Source organism: Choloepus didactylus, chromosome 16, assembly GCF_015220235.1.
Source record: "Choloepus didactylus isolate mChoDid1 chromosome 16, mChoDid1.pri, whole genome shotgun sequence".
NCBI classification, from domain to species: Eukaryota; Metazoa; Chordata; class Mammalia; order Pilosa; family Megalonychidae; genus Choloepus; species Choloepus didactylus.
In genome coordinates, this window is record NC_051322.1 from 84266837 (window position 1) to 84288390 (window position 21554).

Sequence of the window (21554 nt, forward strand, 5' to 3'; positions counted from 1 at the left end):
ACCCTAAAGAATATCCTAGTCCCTAAGATTCTGTAAATTTTCACTCACTAAGTTTATTATTCAGAAACTGAAATCCTCCATCATATTCCTATGCTAGATAAGTGCCAGAATCCAGAGGCAATGGACTCTTCAAGTACATCGACCAAATGTAGCACACTTTCCCATAGTGTGACAACCCTTTTCAATATGACCAAGTTGCAATGGCACTGCTTAGACATCCCTGAAGATTGAGAAAGTGATTAAATGAGAGGAAAGGGTAGCAAAAGAGAAGAAATGGTATTAAATGTTTATGAATATTGAATCTTTATAAAATATTTTTACTTTTTTTATTGTATATTTCTTTGAATTCCTAGAGTCTTAGAATAGCTAGAAGAAAATAACTCAAATGGTGGAACTATAATCTGTAACATTCTTTGAAATTTGCTCTATAACTAATTGTTAAATTGCACTTTGAAAGTTTCAGTATATATATTTTATTTCACAATAAGGAAATCACTGAAACTGTGAAATTGTAACCCTTAATAATTTTTGAAATTCCTTATATAACTACTTGTTAAATTGTACTTTGACAGTTATCTCCTTTCTGTATATATGCTATATGTCATAATAAGGAAATAACTGAAATTGTGGAACTGTAAACCATAACAATCTTTGACATTTGCTCTCTTACCACTTGTGAAATTGTACTTTGCCTGTTATCACTTTTCTGAATGTGTTATTTTTCACAATAAAAATGTAAATATATATATTTATATATATTTATATGGAAGTGTTGATATATCCAATATAGACTTTAGTACAAAAAATTTCTGATATTTATTTGCTGGATATTATGAATCAGTGATGCCCCATGGGGATAATTTTAATGCATTACTATATTACCTGTTTAACAATAGATGAGGAATTAGAATTCCCACTGATTATGCTGTTCCCTTCATTTTTAAATTGTGAAATAAATACTATCTAACTATTCTTAAGGTAATAAGAAACGGAAAATTTTGAACTCTCTCTTATAAATATTATTCATTTTACCATCAGGATGCACTCTCAAGGAGAAAATTCATGGTAAATTTTGTATAGGAAATCTTGAGATTTTATACTGACTGAAGAGAAAGGTGTAATCTGAAGTGATGGAGTAGAGAAAGGAAATCACTAAGGTTTTAACTGAGGTAAATAAATGTATTGAATCTCATGTGAACTGGACATAATGCATGATTTTGATATAGCAAGTGAAACACCCATATGTAAGATGGTTCAATACTGTGACATGCAACATAGGTCAATACTATCACCTCAATCACTGAACAATGTTTTTGATAGTAAAATTCTCTGCTTAAGGATATTTTCCTCTTTAAAAAATCTGGGAAATAGAAGTAACTGCATATACTTGAAATGATTTTTAGAGAAAAACAGCTGCATAAAATATTTTGTATAAAACTTAAAAAATCATATAATGTAACTAATTCAGCAAATCATTATTATTATTATTATTATTATTATTATTATTATTATTATTGCCATTAAATGGTGGACAGAATTTTAAAATATCTTTGTAAAGGCAAATGAATTATATGTAGATAAAATAATAAAATGCAAATTCTAAATTTTATAGTTTAAACCCTCAATTCTAGGTTTTCCATAAAGGAAAATTTTATAATACTGAAATTTGACTCTTCAAAAGAATAAGTCTTAGAAATGAAAGAACAATGAAATTTAAACTAGGTTTCTTCATGATTTGAAATGCTGAATAAACAAAATTAAATACATTGGCATTAGCATAGTTATTTTTGAATTAACATGTGTCAGCAAATTTTAGGGATTTCAGCATGTAGGAGACAGATAGACCATTAAATATTGGGAAAAAATGTCTGACTGTAAAAGGACATGTCATGGAGGGGTAGAGCAAGGTTGGGTGCTTTTCTTAGTTACTATGTGCAGGAGAGAAGCTGAAAGAGTTACAGCAAGAGCACTCTGTCTGTACACTAACCACAGGATAATAGAATTGATCAGATTCTGAATCAAATTACATGCTTGTGTAGATGACGCTGCAAAGGAGAAAAGGATTCACACGTGCATTAAAGACTGAAATGTAAGAGAGATGAGGAATAATTTATTTTGTCTCAATTAGATCAACAACATTAGTGGAGGAAACTCAGAGCCATTCATTAACTTTGTTATACAAAAAATAATCTAGGTCATGTCACCATGGAAGGTAGGACATCACAAGTCACCCTAAACCATTGGTGGAAGAAGAGAATTAGTAATAGTTATGGAGTGTTAAAACTCACTGGTCAATATGGACACTTTCCTACAGAACATGTCTCACACTAACATTTGATATCAAAGAATATAATAAAATAATAACTGGATGTGTTCAGGCAGAGTTTGAAAATATATTTTACAGAAATAGTGTAAAGATTGAATTTTGTTTGAGGTAGTGTGGTCTTATCTTATATTTTGACTCCCAGGGACACTGCAGTATATAAGCAGATATGGACAATGTCAACATGATCATAGAATTCATACTCAAGGATATCAAAATCTCCCAGGAGTTCCAAGTCTTGCAAGGTCTAAGGTTTTTAATGTTTATATGGGAGCTCTGACTGGGAATTTTCTAACTTATTGTCATTGTAACTCACCCATACCTCCACACTCCAGTGCACATTTGTATAGGCAATTTAGCCCTCATAGATCTTTGCTGAATTACTCTTCCCAAATTGATTGTGAATTCTCTGACAGGTTTTCCTCTTTGTCTTTATATCCACAGTGGTGACCTTCCTTGTGGTGATGTCCTATGATCAGTATGTTGCCATTTTCCACCCTCTGCACTGTGGGATAAATGTCAACCCACATATGTGTGCACAGGCAGCCAGTGGCTCATGGACAAGTTAGCTGGTGTACTATGCCATCCACACAGGTACGATGTTCAGGCATATCTTCACAGAGTCTAATGTGAACCATCAATATTTCTGTGATATCCCTCAAATTTTGAAGATCTTATCTTCAGATGTTTGATTTTCAGAGTCTGTGCTCCTATTTATATGTGCCTGCATGGGCTTAATATATTCTGCCTTTTTAAATATCATACATTAATGTATTTTCAATGGTGCTTAGAATGTGTTCTATGGAAGCCAATAAAAATGCTCTATCTACCTTCACCCTACAATTGGCCATTATCCTTTTATTTGTAATATCCAGATTGATTACTGTCTTAGGTCCCATGGCACAACAAAAGATGTCTTAAAGATCTTCTCACAGCTGTATTCTATATCATGCTGTCCCCAATTATAAACCAGCTTATAAATAGTCTGCAGAACGGAGAAATTAACAATGCTTTAGGTAGAATGTTCAAGAGATATTTTGAGTCCCCAAGCAGGGATTTTATTTTTTTACTAAAAATGCTTAAACAAAAAATTTGAAATAGAAATGATTTTTTTTAAGTTAAAAAAATTGAAGGAAGTTTAATTTATATTTGAAATATGTTTTTAAATTTGGAATCCATTTCTGTAAATATCTAGAGTTTTGTTTTTTAATTTTGTTGTTGCTTACACATGTGATAGGGAGCTATATATCTCTGCATCTCTGCATAATAGTTTTTTCATACTCAATACTCAAATTACGCAATATGTCATATTCAAATTATACAATATTTTTGTAATTTATACTGTTTTTGAAAATACTTTCCATATTGCCAAAATATTTTGGAAAATTTTTGGAATGATTTTGAGCTAATAAAGTATGACACATAAAGAGATGATCAAGCCTTATATATCATTACCTTAGCTGGTGTGTATACATTTTAAAGAATTAAAGGTACTGAATTCTGCCACCCTAGAAGACAATATTCAGTATTTTTTGACAGAGATGGCTACTATTTAGAGGACAAAGTAATAAAGTGATTAGAAGTGAGATAAAACAGCAGAATTGAAGACATGATAAGGATATATTCTGAGCTATGTGCTAATATTGGTAACCTTGAAGAATTTCCATTATTGAAATGGAAATGATTCAAAACCCTGCCCTTTAACACAGAACATAGTTTGGAGGTTTGTGCTCTCTTCCTTAGCTCTGGATGAAATGATGCATGATGTGCTTGACTAATTCAACTTTGCTGCATGCTGATAAACAAGGAATCAATAGTTACAAAGTAGAATGAGATATAACAATAAATGGGATTATATTTTGTGTCCAGAACACCAAACATTTCCTATACTATGTGATGCACTTTTCCCACAAATAAGGTATAAAATTTTATACTATCAACATGGAAAGAGTTTCATTTTTCAAGCTCTTAGAGACTGAGCAAGCATTCTGTTGGCTAAGAATATATTAGCCTTTAGACATATCAGAATAGAATTCTTTGAAGACCATCTTTTTAAGCTTAAGAGTCCCTATTTGGTAAATTTTCACCATTAAAAACTTCTGTTCATTTTAAAGAAGCAACTACAGTGGACAAGTCTATCTGTATTATTAAAGGTAAAAGTAAGAAGTTAATGATGACCACAATACTTCTGTCATCTAATCTGAAATTCTACATTGACACTTCCCAGCATGTGTTTATACTTAATTAATTATAGGATGTTATTTGCTATATCTATCATGACACATGTTTTCCTTTCCTGAAAATTTTTCCTTAGATTTATGGATTGCAATTTTTAATTACCAATTTAATTATTACATCAGAATTAGGTTCATTATTTATTCTTTCCATAGTTTCATCATATTTGTTTTACATTTGCATTTTATGAAAATAATTCTTCAAGATCTCTTCAAACATGCAGAATACTTTTAATACTTGAAGTTAGATATATACATATGTGATTTGTTTTACACATAAATAATGCAGATGTGCAATCACCTCCTTACATTGAGTATTTTAAGTGGAAATTTTAAATGTCACACAGTCTCCTTGTCTCAGTATATTTGGAATCAATTTAAAATGAATTAAAAGCTATATTTCCACCAATACTTTGTGGTGTTGAGATGTATATTAACAACTGTGATTGAGTTCATTGTAATTTCCTTAAGATCTGTGCATCTTTGTGGTCATTGGCTGGTGAGTTTTGTTTAATTATATGTTGATGACGGATGGGACATGATTTGAAGTGATCCTTTGATGACATGTTGCAGGTCACTTTCCTGTCAGGATTCAATACATAAAAGCCTCCCATGGATTCCTCTGGTCAATTCTCAGTTCTTATTTCAATAAAGAGGAATCTTCAGATAGTTCTAAGCCTGAACATAGATGTGTGCTCAATGCTCCTGTCGTTAGCATGGTGAGGCTAAGGGAGTTGACTTATCTGAAAGAAAAATCTCAATCAATGTACCAGGGCTGTGTTCCAGTTTGCTGGAACTGCCATTATGCAAAATATCAAAAATGGATTAGCTTTTATATAGGGGGTTTATTAGGTTACAAATTTACAGTCCAAAGTCCATGAAAATGTCCAAATTAAGGCATCAAGAAGAGAATTCCATCACTGAAGAATAGCAGATGACACCTGGAAAACCTCTGTTAGCTGGGAAGTTATGCGGCTAGCATCTGCTTTTCCTTTGCTCCCAGGTTGTGTTCCAAAATGGCATTCTTTAAAATGTCTCTGGGCTTGTCTCTCTTAGCTTCTCTGAGCAAACTCTGAGCTAGCATATCCAAATGTCTCCAAGCATTTCCAAGTGTCAGCATCAGTCAGCTCTCAAGAATCTCTCCAAAATTCTGTCTCAGCTGCTCTTTTTAACATACTACAGGCAACACATTCAGGGTGAGTTTTGATTAGTTGACTGCAGTACTTTATTTTTCTTAATTTTTTGATAAAGTGAAAAAAGTCATTGCATTAAAAATTGCAATAATATAGTTATTTTAGGTTATTTGGTTTTGCTTATACCTTTGATTATGGTTGCTAATTTTCTTGGGGCATGGTAGGAACATGTTGGAAGCAAAGTAGTTATTTTAGGACATTGATTTTTCTCAGTCCTTTGCTTTGTTTTGTTTGAAATGTGGTTTGTTATTTGTTTGTTTTAATTTTTCAGTAAAGTTAAAAAAAGAAAAAAGGAAATTAAAAAAAAAATAAAGTATTATAGTCAACTAATCAAAACCCACCCTGAATGTGTGGGGCCACAACTCCATGGAATTAATCTAATCAAAGTATTACCTACAGTTGGGTGAGTCACATCTCTTTGGAGACAACCTAATCCAAATATCAAACAAGATTAGATTAAAACATGGCTTTTATGGGGGAATAATATATCAAAACTGGCACAATCCAAACCCTGTACCCAAAAAAAAAACATGACTTTTCCATATACAAAATACATTCATCCCATCACATTATCAAAAACTTAAATCATTTCAATAGCAATAGTTAAGTATAAGATCTTATCAAAATTAGTTACAGGCATGGTCTGTTCTAAGGCAAAATACTGTTCTAGCTGTGGACCAACGAAGCTTAGATCAAGTTACCTGTTTCCAATTTACAAAGGAGTGGCAGTCATAGGATATACATTCCCCTTTCCATTGGAAGAAATTGAAAGAGAAACAGTGTTCTCATGATCAAGAGAGTTCCTACAACCTGCAGGTCAAGTTCCATTAGCTGTCAAAGTCTGAGAGCCATTTATAAATTGTTTTATCCTTAGGATTTGAGAGAGTGGTAGTATAACCCTTTCCAGTGGCTTCATGGCAGCCATTTTTCACTTCAAATACTGGAGTGAGTGCTCCAACATATCCACCTTCTTGGCTGCATCCTCCTCAAGCACTATGGTACCACCCAGCCTCTGCATCTCCTGGGCAAAGGTTCTCCCTTCTCTGAATAGTGAGATGGTAGCAAGGCTCTCCCCAATCCCTGGGGAATGTGCTTCACCCTCTCTGAGGCCTCAAACTGGCAGCAATCTCCTTGAGCATTGAAGTGGAAGGCCTGCCTTCTGCCTCTGGGGCAAACTCACCCTTTACATGTCCATGGACACCTCCAATTTCCTGGCCTGAGGCTTCTTAACTCCAAACTTCAACTTCCATGGATCTGTCTTTGAAGAAAATTTTCCTTCAATTGGTTCTTTCTGTGTCCCCTTCATTCCTGACTGGCAGTGGTTCCACTTATACAGATCTTGCAAAAAACTTATTGGCTTCACATGAAGCATACAGGGGTCAAAACCATCAGACAATAAGACCTTCCACAAATCCTTTCTGGATAATTCTTTTTCCAATCCTGGATTGCACTGAAATGGCAGTTGGGTTCTATATTTGGTTAAGTCATTGAATGGGGCCACTGGGGTCTCAATTCCTGGAAGCCCAGAATCTTCCTAACCATCATTTTCTGGTTTCATTGCACCAAAGAGTTCAGTTCTCAGCTTGTCTCACACTTACTATAAGCTGCAAGGAGAAGCCAAGCTGCATTTTCTACATTTAGTTTTGAAATCTCTTCAGGTAAGTATCCTTGTTCATTGCTTTCAAATTCTGCTGTCCATGTGATATCAGGACACAATTTTAATAAATTATCTGCCATTTTAAACATGGATCACCTGTCTTCCAGTTGGCAGTGGCACATTCATTATTTCTGTTTAAGGCCTCATCAGGAATATCTTTAGAGCCTATATTCTACCAACAGTCTCTTCAAAACATTCTAGGCCTTCTCTATCAAGCTTTTCAGTTTTTCCAGAACCTTCCTTTTATTCATTTAAAAATCCCTTCCAACATGATTGGTATGTATGTACAAACTCAGCAACACCACCAGTTCTCTCATACAAAGCTGTCTTAGTTAGGTTTCTCTAGGGAAACAGAACCAACAGGAGATATCTTTAAAAATGAGATTTTAAAAAGTCTCTCATGGAACTGTGGGGATGCACAAGTCCAAATTCCATAGAGAAGGCAGCAAATTGGCAACTTCAATGAAGGTGTTCAATGAACTCCCAAGGAAGGGCTGGCTGGCTGAAGTAAAGAAAGTTTTCTGTCTTCTCCCATAAAAGCCTTCAACTGATTGGATTATATCTAGCTGATTCAGTTCTCTCATTCATATAATCAGCCACAGGTGCAGTCAATGCCCTTGTAGTAATGGCTAGGCCAGTGCTTGTTTGATCAGACACCTGGCACCATCACCTGGCCAAGTTGACACATGAATCTAACCATCAGAAGATCCATTATATTTCTGAATTTTAAGATGTCCAAAAGCATCTGTTATCCTGCTTCCACATATACAATCACCTCAGGCTTTCTCCTCCATTCATTAGACACCAATTTTCTTATTTGTTTTCCAAAATTTATTAAGATCAGTTCATATCATTCCATGTGCTCAACTTTGATGTTTATAACTTGTATTGCTTTACTATTACTTTGATTTTGTCTTAATCAAGATAGGAGATAAGTACAATTTAAGTCAGATTAAAACATATTGAAGGTTTTAAGGAGACATATGAAATGAAGATGATTGAATTTCACCATAAAATTAAAGATAGTTTAAAATCTTGAATAGATACCCATGGATGAAATGTGGTTGGATTTCAGTCATTTGATCTTCACGGAAATTTAGGTCCTATTGCTGCAACCTCCAGAGCACTTATACTTGTCCTTCCATAAGTATTTCACAATTCTTTGCTTCATTAACACCTAAAAGTCATGGCTTCAAGGTTAGTTGATTTCTGTGCCCCATGTTAGAAACACCTCCCACCACATCCTGCTGGAAATTAGGAAATTTGGAGATTTAATTTAACAGCACAAAAACACCTTATGAATTAGTGGATTGGGAAACCCAGCTCCCAATTTTCCTCTGGTCCTATCATCACTTGTCAAATGATTTGGTGCTAAGTGTTCAGTAAGACAAACAACTCACCACCAGTTGATGCTCAAATAATGAGAATTTAAAACAGTTTGACCTTGTTCCAGAAGCATAAAGCAATGCACAGTTAATCTACTGTATGGGAGAAAATAAAGCTACAATTCTTGGATATGAGAATAGGTGGAGTGAGCCAATTTTAAAAGGATTAACTACAACATTTAGCTGTAAGATATTTCCCTTTTCTCTCATTTCACCAGTTTTCTGGCTGCAAATGCTGCATAAGCCCATGAACACTAGTCTCAGTGGCCAACAGTGACAAAAATTTGTTATTTGATCATGGTACATGCCCAATGTGTGTTGGTTATATGTATCATTAATTTGAATAGGGCAAAATTGAGGTAACTCATATTATTATTCATATTTTACACCTCAATATAGGAAGAAAGTGCTCCAGTATCCTTTTGATAGTGAGCTTGATCACAAAGGAAGCTTAGATAAAATAATTATAAAGGAAATTAAGTGTGTGAAATTAAGAGCTGGATCATGCATTGCCATACACCATTTTCTCTTGACACTTCGGTAGATGCATTTCAATCAGTTTGAGTTTCAGAGTTAAGGCAGTAGCCAAAAAAAATTGGGGATTGATAAGGACTGAAAGCTAAATCTGCACTGAGAATTGAGGATTCACTCAAGAATAACACAAAATAAGCTGATTGTCACAATGCCACACTCTTGTCTTAACAGGTTGTGCCCATTAACACATATCAGCATTGTTGTCAAATACTTTTTCCCCAACTTCTCTATCAATAGTTATATATCAGATATTTTTTTAAAAATAACTGTACTGACATATACAAACACACTCATACACCTCAAAACTCACACCTGATTTTGCTTTCAAATTATAATATACTTGAATGTTAATCTGGAATTCTATTTTGTGAAATCATATGGCATATTCTTTTCACTCATCTGTTATTTAGTGTTTTATGGTCCTCTGTACTCTTTGAGGAAGAGAAATTTTGAACTCTAATACACTTGAATTTATTAATATTTTATGTGGTTTGTCTTTGTTTCTTTTATAAGAATTCCTTACCTACAGTGATATTCTGTAGAAAATCTTTGTTCAGCTCTAAAATAATTTTAATGTCACTTCCATATTTTGTCCTTTATTCCACATTACTTTTGTATGGTGAGAATTAGAGAATTTTCAACTGTCAAAGCATCATTTACTGAAATGTAAATATCTGTCATATTGTGTCCCTATATGAGTGGGGCTTTGGCTGGGACCTTTATTCTGTTGCCATCATCTCTTATTTTTAATATATGTCTGAATCCACACAACATAAATTCAGATGAATTTAAAATAAATTATATTTGGAAATTATAATTAAAACAGAAAAATATTTTCTTTATGACTGGTGATATTTTAAAGAAGGCACACAGAAATTGTTGAATTTAGGATATGTATTCTTTAAATGGATACTTTTCATTAATATATGTAGAGAATACTTTAGAGCATAAGCCTGGGCAGAATTCTAAATAGTCTATAAACATTGTATAGTATTAGTTTATTAGAAAGTGTAGTAATTTGGACCAATTATATAACCCAAAAGTGGTCATGTTCTTTTAACCCATTCTTGTGGGTGCAGACCTATACTGTGTGTGACCTTTTGATTAGGTTGTTTCAATTTTGATGTGACCCAACCCATTCAAGGTGGATCTTAATCCTTTACTGGAGTCCTTTATGTGAGGATAGAAGGCAGAGAAATTTGGAGAGAGTTTAGAGAAAAAAACACCCAGAGAAGTAAGTATGGCCCACAGGAGCTTAGAGAAGGAGAGAGAGAGAGCCATTGAAACCAGAATCCAGGAGAGAAGGACCAGCAGATTTTGCCATGTGCCTTCCCTTGGACAGAGGAACCCTGATGCCAAAAGCCTTTCCTCAGAGAAGTTATCCTCTTGTTAATGCCAAAATTTGGGCATTTTCACAGCCTTAGAATTGTAACTTGTAACTTAATAAATCCCTATGGTTAAAAGCCAACCCATTTTTCTGGTATTTTGCATTTTGGCAGCTTTAGCAAACTGCAACAGACAGATTTATGATTTTAGAAAGATAAAATACCAAGTGAAATTTGTCTTTAGCTATGGGTATTCAGTGAAGAGGTGAATGAAAGTGAGAGTTAATTCATATGTTTTTTTTAACTTGAGGAAATTTATAATTTTGAGATTGTTTAGAGCTGAGCTGAGCTAGGGAAAGCAGAACTGAGCTGTCAGGTTCAAAGGTAGCCAATTAATGCAGTCATAACCCAAATGGAAGCTACATTGAAGCCTTTAATTACCTACTGTGAGAGTATAACCAAGAAAGTAAATTGTGAAACAATTCCACCAGCAGATGGTCAGGTGGATCAGGCATAAAAGGGCTGCCCCACTAATGAGGGAGCCCCAAAGAAAAGCCTCCAGGAATTTTATGGAACTTGGGGCTGGGTGGAGGGTGAGGGGCAATGTTAGGTGTACCTTCTCTTCAAGAATCTTTTTAATTTTAAAGTATTTTATTTAGAAAGCTGTATTTACTATTCTTTTGGGTGTAAGATAACAAAAAGGAAAATATTCTAAAAAATAAACATCCTCTGAAGAGTATTTTGGCTTCGCTCTCTACATTTTGTTATGTAGAATTCTTAGTTGTAATACTTTGGCTTCCTATGAAATAAACTGTTTTCCTATTTGAAAATCACTAGACACTATCATATAAATTTGCAATGAACTTGTCATTTTTCTTTAAAAGTGATAATTTATTTTGACTTGTATATCTCATTTCATGTAAAAAATTACATATAATAAAATTAAAGGATTAAACAATGAATGCATTTTTACCCATTGCATTAGCTCATATTGTACTATAAGGATTTTGTTCTATTTGTTTTATCATACATCTATTAACCTGCCTACACTTTTGGCCATCAATCCAACCATATTTGTTTTACGATTGTAAGTTATTTGCATTTCAAAGTTGCAAACATCAATACAGTTCATCTCTAAGCACTTTAGGATGCATATAATTAACTGAATTTAATTAGGTAAGTATGAATTTTTCTTGTGGTTTGTAACACTTACAAACAGATAAATCATGAAACTCACTTTTTCAGGTATTTAATGAAATTCAACAAACATAAATCCCATGTTTAAAAAAAACCTGAAAATGTAGCATATTAGCACCAATCCAGAGAGTTCACTCTTTTGGATGTCTCTTTTCTCAAACTAAAATTATTGTTTCTGAGATTCACCCATGTTTTTGGGTGTATCCATAGTCTTCCTTTGGCCTTTGTATAATACTATATTTTGTAGTTATTTCATATTTTGAATGCCAAATTTCTTTGATGAACATTTGTGCAATATCCACATTTTTATTATGAATGATTCTGCTCCAGAAATTCTTGTGCAATTATCTTTAGACATAAATTTTCATTCCGATTGGCAAATAATGAAAATTGAATTTGCTGTTTCGTAGGAGAGACAATATTTAGTTTTATAAGAAATTTCTTAACATTTGCAGATATTTATAACACTACCATGAAAATTCATGAGAGAATAGATTGAGCAATATCACCACCATCCTTTGGTGTTTCAAGAGTTGCTAATTTAGGAAATTCTGGCAGTTTATTGAAGACTCTCACTTTGCTTTAATTATCATTTCCCTTGTGAATATATCAAGATGATGTCATCATTATCCCTTAAACAAGTTTCTATGAATTTAAAAGGACTTACTTATAAACATTATGTCCCCTGAACACAATAGAATTAAGTTAGATATCAACAACAACCAAATTTTGGAGATTGAAATAAACACATTTAAACATACTCTGAGTCAAGAAAATCACATGGAAACTTTTTTAAAAAACTTGTGTTAATTATTGTTAATAATAATGTTGGAATATAAATAAAGCATGGCATAGGGAAAAGTTTAAGATTGTTATGCTGATACTTGAAAAGGAGCAAGTCTAAAGAAAATTGACCTATATTTTCAATGTGAAAAAAGAAAATTGGGAAAGAAGGGCAAATTATCCTCTATAAGTAAAAGGAATTAAATAATGAAAAAGTAGAAATCAAAGTCAGATAAAACAAAGGAAAGAAGAAAAGCCACAGGTTTTCTTTGAAAATATCAACCAAATTACTTACTTCTTAAAAGGTGTATTAAAAATAAATGATAATGAAGACAAATTACCAATATCAAATATTAAATATGGTTATTACTGACAGACAGTTAACAAGTCAGAGTTTGGTGTTTGCCTGACAATTTCTCAAAAACAAATATAATGAAAACAATAAAACCTTTTGCCAATGAGGAAATTTGTCTTTAAAGTGAAAATTAAAATTTTAGAATATTGTTACCTTCAAACGAGTGTTGATATTAATACATATCTTTTCTTATCATAATGAAATATGCCATATCTGCAAGAACATCATTTCTGAACTAATGATATCCAGATTTTCCAGTACACATTGTTACTAAATTATGCATGCTAAAAGATTCATTCAAATTGGTAAGTAGATCAATGAGTTTACATCCAATAAAAAGGAAAATTTCAGGTTACAAATTGTAACTACTCTTCAAGAAATCACCTGTTATTGAGACTTGGTATAGAATAATAGTATAAAGAAGAATAATAAAGGTTATCTAAAAGTGCTAATGAAATTCACCTTCCCTTTTCTACTCATATTTCTGCTTGAGGCTATATTTTCTTCATATTCTTCAACTAAAAAATTAATTCAACAGAATGAATTAAGAAGCAGGTATGGGAACTCAAGTATTTTACAGTAAGCCAGGGATAATGACATTTTCAAAAGTGGAAAACAATTTCTCTTTTCTCAATAGTTGTAATTTGATTTTGGGAAATGTGATATACTTCATAAAATGTGACATTGCATTAAAATATAAAGGTTTAATTATCTTTATTAATTTCAATAATGCAAATATCACTTTAATAACATCAATAATTATTTATACATACATCACTTAAATTTCTAGTATTCTCTCTATATATACATAAGTCATAGTATTATAAGTTCTTTAGAGCCTTCAGTATTTTTTGAGTGTGAACTATTATGGAAACAAAAAATACAGACTGATGTAAATTTTTTTAAGTTGTATTCTTCAAAAGTTAAAGAAATTGCAGATATTATACTTTTGTATGTATTTTGAATACCAGTACTCTCTTTTAGGTGCTATATTTCTGTGAAAATAAAAGTTTATGTCTTTATTAGATGTCTGGTCATGAGTTTTCCTCTAACTCATCTCAAGATGGCAAATATGCCCCAAACTTCTATGCATTTGGATAAACTATGAATTGTCCTTGCCATATTAGGGAGAGTTTGCAGCCTCTTTCCAGGTGAATAAACTTTCAGATTTTTGCTTTTTTGCCCAAAATACACATGCAGCAAATGAGAACATGAAGTGATGGTGAAGGTAAGTAAAGCTCTGCTGGGGCTTTCTGAAACATTTGCTGAGTATTCCTAGCTCTCATGAAGCCAATAACATCCTTTTCTGAATCAAGGGAATTTCTGATTGTGTAGTTTTTGTCTACTTAAATATTTATTTATTTTTATTTTCTCTACTTAAATAAATATCCCTGGCAACTTTCATAACTGTGTTGACTTACTGTAGGCATGTATATGGACTTCTATTTTTAAGTCTTCATTTCCAAGACATTCCTTGGAACTACTTAGCCCCTTCTATGTTTTGATTATTTCCATATTGGCAGTCATAAATAAGAATATAGAGGGTAATGACAAACTATTTTCCTAAGAATTGCTTCTGAGGAGTAGCACATCACATTCTGTGGAGTACCTAACAATATCAGTCACAGTCTGTGTGCAATGAAATGTACAAAAAAATATGTAACAGTCATATTTTACTATAAAATCTCTTTCTAAAATATATTCCATTGTTCTTTAATTTATTAGCTACTGGAAAGTTTATATTTCTATTTGTTGCTGTCAATATTAAACTGTAGAAGATTCTCCATGGCAATGTTATGCAAACATTTAGAAAATATAATTTTATTAGTGGTTACACAATTTTATGGATCTTCTATATTGTAGGAAATAATATTTATAATTAGACATAAAATTGAAAATGTGCTGAATCACTATTTATCTACACACCTTTTATGAACATTTTTCTTTAATTAATTTATTGTGGAATGTAACATATTTGCATAGAAGTGATAACTTTCCAAGTTCATTTTAACAAGTAGTTAGCATTTTAAAGGATGCTATGGGTTACAGTTCCACTCAGTTATTTAAATATTGTGAAATACAGTCTATATGCAAATAGCTGATATCTTTCAAAGTATGACTTAGCAAGTAGTTATATAGGAAATTTCCAATGTTATAGGAAGCAGTAGCATAGTTTCAGTTATTTCCTTATTGTGAAACATAATATATATACAAAAGATGATAATTTTAAAATTACAATTTTACAAGTAGCTATATAGTAAATTTCAAAAAATATTATGGACTACAGTTACATCATTTCTGTTCCTTTCTTCTAACTATTCTAATACACTAACAAAGAAGAAAAAGAGAATTATATAGAGTTTCAGTATTCATAACCATTTTTACTTTCTATCTTGTCTGTTGTTACCCTTCCTTCAGTGTAATCACTTTCCTGATCTTCAGGGATGTCTAGGTAGTGGCCACCCTAACATGTTCATGTTGAAAGGGGTATTGACAATATGAGAAAAGGGGACACAACAGTTTGATGTTCTTGAAGAGGCTGTTGCCTCTGTGTTTGGGAGCTTAGCTGGCATAGGAGCTCTCTGGAGGATTTAAGTTTCTGAAGAAAAAACTTAGTGAGAGAAACTTTTATAGAGTTTTAGACAGGGACTGGGATATTATTTAGGTTTTTCAGGACTGCTCTTAACTTGTGCTTATCATCTCTTTAAATTTAGCAAAATTATTCTTTGCTAACTTTATTGCAAATAAGGACCATTATAAATATAAAGAATCTCAAGATTATAGCCAAAGAATCCTTATCCAATCAGGAGTTGAAAGAAAATTGCCTTATCTGGACAGTGAAATCACTAGATCTCAGGGTTCCAGAGAGTTATGACCCATGTGCATCCATTCTAAAGAATCAGCATGTTTATAAAAAAAATCCAGAAGCAGAATTGTTCATATGATAAGGGAAAAGGTGAAATACTTAAATTTTATTCAGTGAATAAAGGAGCATGTTATGCATTTCATAAAGTCTCTGTAATTGTACAAAAGAAATACTTATGTAAGAGAAGATAAATGTTACCTCATTTCTCAGGTATTCTTCATTTAAATTTATGTGGTAGCTGTAATATATCTAGATTACAAGTATTAATTATTTCTATGATTTGTTTTAATTTTGTGCTCATAGAAGGGGATGGATATATCTGATTATAGTGTTTATTACAGGTTATTATAGGTTATTATTTTAAAAATTGTATCTGAATATATGAACTTTCATGCATATTCTAATGCAATTTTATTGAGATATATTAGCATACCAAATAATCATCCAATGTGTGCAAACAGTGGTTCCCAGGATCATCTCATGTTTGTGCATTCATCATCACAATGTTTGAAAAATTTAATTACTCCAAAAAAAGCATCAAAAATAAAAAAAAACACCAAGAATATCCCATAACCCTTTCACCCCCTATTACTAATATATTTTAATTTATATTCATAAGTAGATGTATATTTAATTTATACTATTTTATTACTCATTTGTCCATACACTGCACAAAGGGAGCATCAGTCACAAGGTTTTCACAATTATACAGTCACACCATAAAAGCTATACATCCATCTTCTAAAATCAAAACTACTGGATTACAGTTTAACAGTTTCAGGTATTTCCTTCAAGCTATCCTAATACACTAATAACCAACTTGGGTATCTATATAGTGCACAAGAATAACTGCTATAATGACCTCTTGACTCCATTTAAAATCTGTCATCCAGTGAAGCTTTATTTTGTTTAATTGCTCTTCCCACTTTTGGTCAAGAAGTTTTTCTTAGTCCAATGATGTCAGGTCCAGACTCATCCCCAGGAGTCATGTCCCACATTTCCATGGAGACTTACACCACTGGGAGTTAAGCCCCATGTAGGGAGGAGGGTGGCAAGTCCATCTGCCAAGTTGGCTTAGAGAGAGAGGCCACATTTGAGCAACAAAAGAGTTTCTCTGGGGATGATTCTTAGGTACAATTATAAGTAGGCTTACCCTTTCTTTTGCAATAACTAGTTTCATAAGGGTAAGCCCCAAGACCAAGGACATAATAATGTAAGCTCACAGAACAAAGATGACCAGGCGTATGGTTGAAAGAGGAAGGCTAGGGCCACATATGACATCAGAAGTTAAGATAGAAGATAAATACAGGGACTATCTAACTTAGTGAAACAGAGTTGTCAATGATGGCAAATAGAAGTACAAATAGAAAAATGATTTTACATGAAGGAGAAGAAATGAATGCAAACTTTGCAAGGGGTTGAAAATGGGATGGTATTGTAGGAAAATACATCAATGAAAGCTAGAGTGTATACTTAACAGTGACAATGTAATATGCATCCACTAAGTGCGACAAAGGCAATATACCAAATCTAAATATCCATTAGAGGGGGATATAAAATAGGGTTTTGGGATTCTTGGTGATGTGTGAACTTTGTATTTTAATTTTTTTATTTTTATCTTTATATATCACTTATTTTTATATATCATTTATTTTTTTGTTCTCTTTTTTCTTTTATCATGTTTTTGTGCCATTTCTATTTCTTCTTCAGAAAAGTGTCTGTCCATGTCTTGTCCATTTTTACTTGGGTCATTTGTCTTTTTGTTATTTAATTGTAAGATCTATTTATATATTTTGGATATTAAACTCTTATCTGATATGCAGTTTCCAAGCCATTGTGTAGGCTGCCTTTTTACTTTTCTGAAAAACTCCTTTGATGCACAAAAGTTTTTAAATTTGAGGAGATCCCATTTATTTATTCTTCCATTGCTTGTGATTTGGCTGCAGCATCTGGGAAACCATCTCTATTACAAGAACTTTAAGATATTTCCCTATATTTTCTTCTAAAAGTTTTGTGGTCTTATCTCTAATGTTTATGTCTTTCATTAATTTTTGTGGAAGGCATGAGATAGGCGTACACTTTCATTCTTTTGTGTATGGCTATCCAGTTCTCTAGAAACCATTTACTGATGAAGCTTTTCCTTCCCAGTTGGTTTGGCTTGACTAACTTATCAAAGATCAATTGCCATGCTGTTTTGACCACTGTAGCTTTGTAATATGCTATGAAGTCTGGTAGTGTGAAACCTCCCACTTCATTCCTTGTTCTCAATGTTTTTGGCTTTTGGGGGCACCCACCCCTTCCAAATAAATTTGGTTATTTGTTTTTCCATTTATTCAAAGTAAGTCAGTTTTTAATTGGTATTGGGTTGAATTTATAAGTAAATTTAGCTAGAATTGACATCTTAAGTACAGTTTCCAATAGATGAACAGTACGTCTGTCAATTTAATTACGTCCTCTGAGATTGCTTTTAACAATTTGTTGTTGTTTTCTGTGTAGAGGTGTTTTGTGGCCTTGGATAAATTTATTCCTAAGTATTTGATAGATTTTGCTGCTAGTGAAAATGGAAATTTTTCTTAATTTCCCCATGATGTTGTTCATTACTAGGGAATAGGAACACTAGTGATTTACATGTTGATCTTGTAGCCTGCCACTTTGCCATAGTCATTTATTTGTGCAATTAGCTTTGCCATAGATTTTTCTCAGTTTTCTACTTGTAGGATCATGCCACCTGCAAACAATGAAAATTTTACTTCTTCCTCTCCAATTTGGATGCCTTTTATTTCATTTTCATGCCTCATTTGCTCTAGCTAGAACTTCCAGCCCAATGTTGAATAAGAATAGTTAGTGGGCTTCCTTGTCTTGTTCCTGATCTTATAATATAAGATATAATTACTGTATCATATTTAGGAATGTCCCTTCTATTCCTATCTTTCTGAGTGATTTAATCAAGAAAGGGTGTTGAATTTTTTCAAGTGTCTTTCCTGCATCAATGAAATTGTGTGGTTTTTCTGCTTTGATTTGTTGATTTAGTGTAATACATTCATTGATTTTCTTGTGTTGAACCAACTTTGTTACCTATATCTGGAATCAATCCCACTTGATCATGGTGCATAAATTTTTTAATGTGCTGCTAGACTTGATTTGTGGGTATTTTGTTGAGTATTTTGCATCTGTAGTCATTAAAGGGATTGGTCTATAGTTTTGTTTACTTGTAGTGCATTTGTCTGGCTTTTTTATTAGGGTTATGTTGGCTTCATAGAATGAGTTAGGTGGCTTCCCCTCCTCTTCAATTTTTTGAAGAGTTTGAGCAGGATTGGTACTAATTCTTTCTTGAGTGTTTGGTAGAATTCACATGTGAAGCCATCTGGTCTTGGACTTTTCATTTTTGAAGACTTTTTATGACTAATTGAATCTCTTTACTTGTGATTGGTTTATTGTGGCCCTCTCTTCTTGAGTCAATGTTGTTTGTTCATGCTTTTCTAGGAAGTTGCCCATTTGATATCTCATATTTGTTATCTAAGAAATGAATAACATGGAGGCCTTTGGATGAGGATTCTCATGGATAACAAAAAGTTTCTTAGGAGCAGAAATGATTTTTATCCTACTGTCTCATCTTTGCCTGGGAGGTTGTTTTATATGCCTGTCCAAAGACTGCCAGTGGCCTGAAAAAAAATGACCAGGCTCTTAGACAAGTCAGTGAGGTTCAGAGTCATTCATATGCCCCACTAAAATGGCTCTGCCTGTAGGAAATCCCAATAGGGAATGGCAGTGAAGGGTAGCAGGAATGCACATAGATAATGCATCAATACCAATAATACATTCATGGTGTAAAATCAACTGTTTACTGTACAATTGTATAGTTGTGCATTCATCACCCCAATATATTTTTGAACATTTTCCTTACCCCTCCAAAAATACAAAGAATAATAAAAAATGAAAGTAGAAAAGAACACCCAAAGCATTCCATCACTCCATTCCATCCTACTTTTCATTTAGTTTTTGTCCCCATTTTTCTACTCATCCATTCATACACTGGATAAAGGGAGTGTGAGCCACAAGGTTTACACAATCACACAGTCACACCATGGAAGATACATAGTTATGCAAATTTATTCAAGAATCAAGGCTATTGGGTTGCAATTTAACAGTTCCAGGTATCTCCTTCTACTTATTCCAATACATGAAGAAATAAAAAGGAATATCTGTAGAGCACATAAGAATGCCCTCCACAGTGACTTCTCAACTCCATTTGAAATCTCTCAGCCACCAAAACTTTATTTCATTTCATTTTCCTTCCACATTTTGGTCAAGAAAACTTTCTCAATCCCACAATGGCATGTACAGGCTCATCCCTGGGAGTCATGTCCCACATTATCAGGAAGATTTACACCCCTGGGAGTCATGTCACATACAAGGGGAAAGCAGTGAGTTTACACACTGAGTGGGCTTAGAGAGAGAGGGCCACAGCTGAGCAACAAAGAGGTTCTCTGGTGGAGAATCTTAGGCACAACTGGAAGTAGGTTTAGCCATTTCTTTGCAGTAACATGCTTCATATGGGCAAGCACCAAGATCGAGGGTTTGGCCTACTAGATTGCTAGTCCTTAATGTTTGTGAGAATATCAGTAATAACCCAGGTAGGGAAGCCCAATTTTTCCACATTTGCCCTCACTTCTTCAGGGGGACCCTACAAATATATTTTTATTTTCTGTCCAAATTGCTTTGGGATGTATCAGTATTTCACAGTAATCTGTGCAGACCTACCAGATCTCACTTCCTATTCAAAGTACAATGAATTATGCTGTTTGGATAAACTGATCATGCAAATTAAGTTATTTAGTGTGCTGCAGAAAATATAGATCCTGCACCAAATAAACACCTCTTCCCTTGCTCTGACACAGATGTTGAAGTTTTAAAACATGGTCAATATCATCCTTAACCCTTTGGCCTGATTTACCTTAGTCTAACCATATATGCTTCATTCATACCTCTAATTGAAGTCTAAATTTTACAGCTTTTTACCAGTTGTTGTATGAGGTAAAACTGACATTCATAACTGGCAAGCTCTAGTTCTGAGTTTCAGATGTCACATAGATACCCAAATTTCCAGAGACTGACAAGGTTAAACACAGAGAGCTCAGCATCTCAGAATATGGAGATAACCATTACAACTCAGGAATAGGTGTAACTGCTATAAGAGCTTATAATCTTGGGGCCATTACAGTAAGATTTCCCCTGATAACCTGTGCTCTAAGATTCCATTCTCTGAGTTTACACATTGTAGTTACTCATATTAGTGAGGCATTATAATGTTTGTCTTTTCATTTCTGGCATACTTCACTCAAAATGCTGTCCTCAAGATCCATTCACCTAGTTGCATGTCTCACAGCATCATTCCTTCTTGCAGATGCTCGATATTTGACAGTATGCATACACCAGAGTTCACCATTCTGTTCATCAGTCAATGTACCCTAAGGCCACTTCCATCCATTGCAAATTGTGCATACTGCCACCATAAACACAAGTGTGCAAGTGTCCATTTGTGTCCCTGCTCTCAGATATTCTAAGTATATACCATGAAATGAGAATGCAGGACCTTACAGCACCCACATACTTGGCTTTTTGCAGGACCACCACATCATCCTCCAGATAGGCTACAGCATTTTACTTCCCCACCAACAGTAAATAGGTACATTCCTCACTTC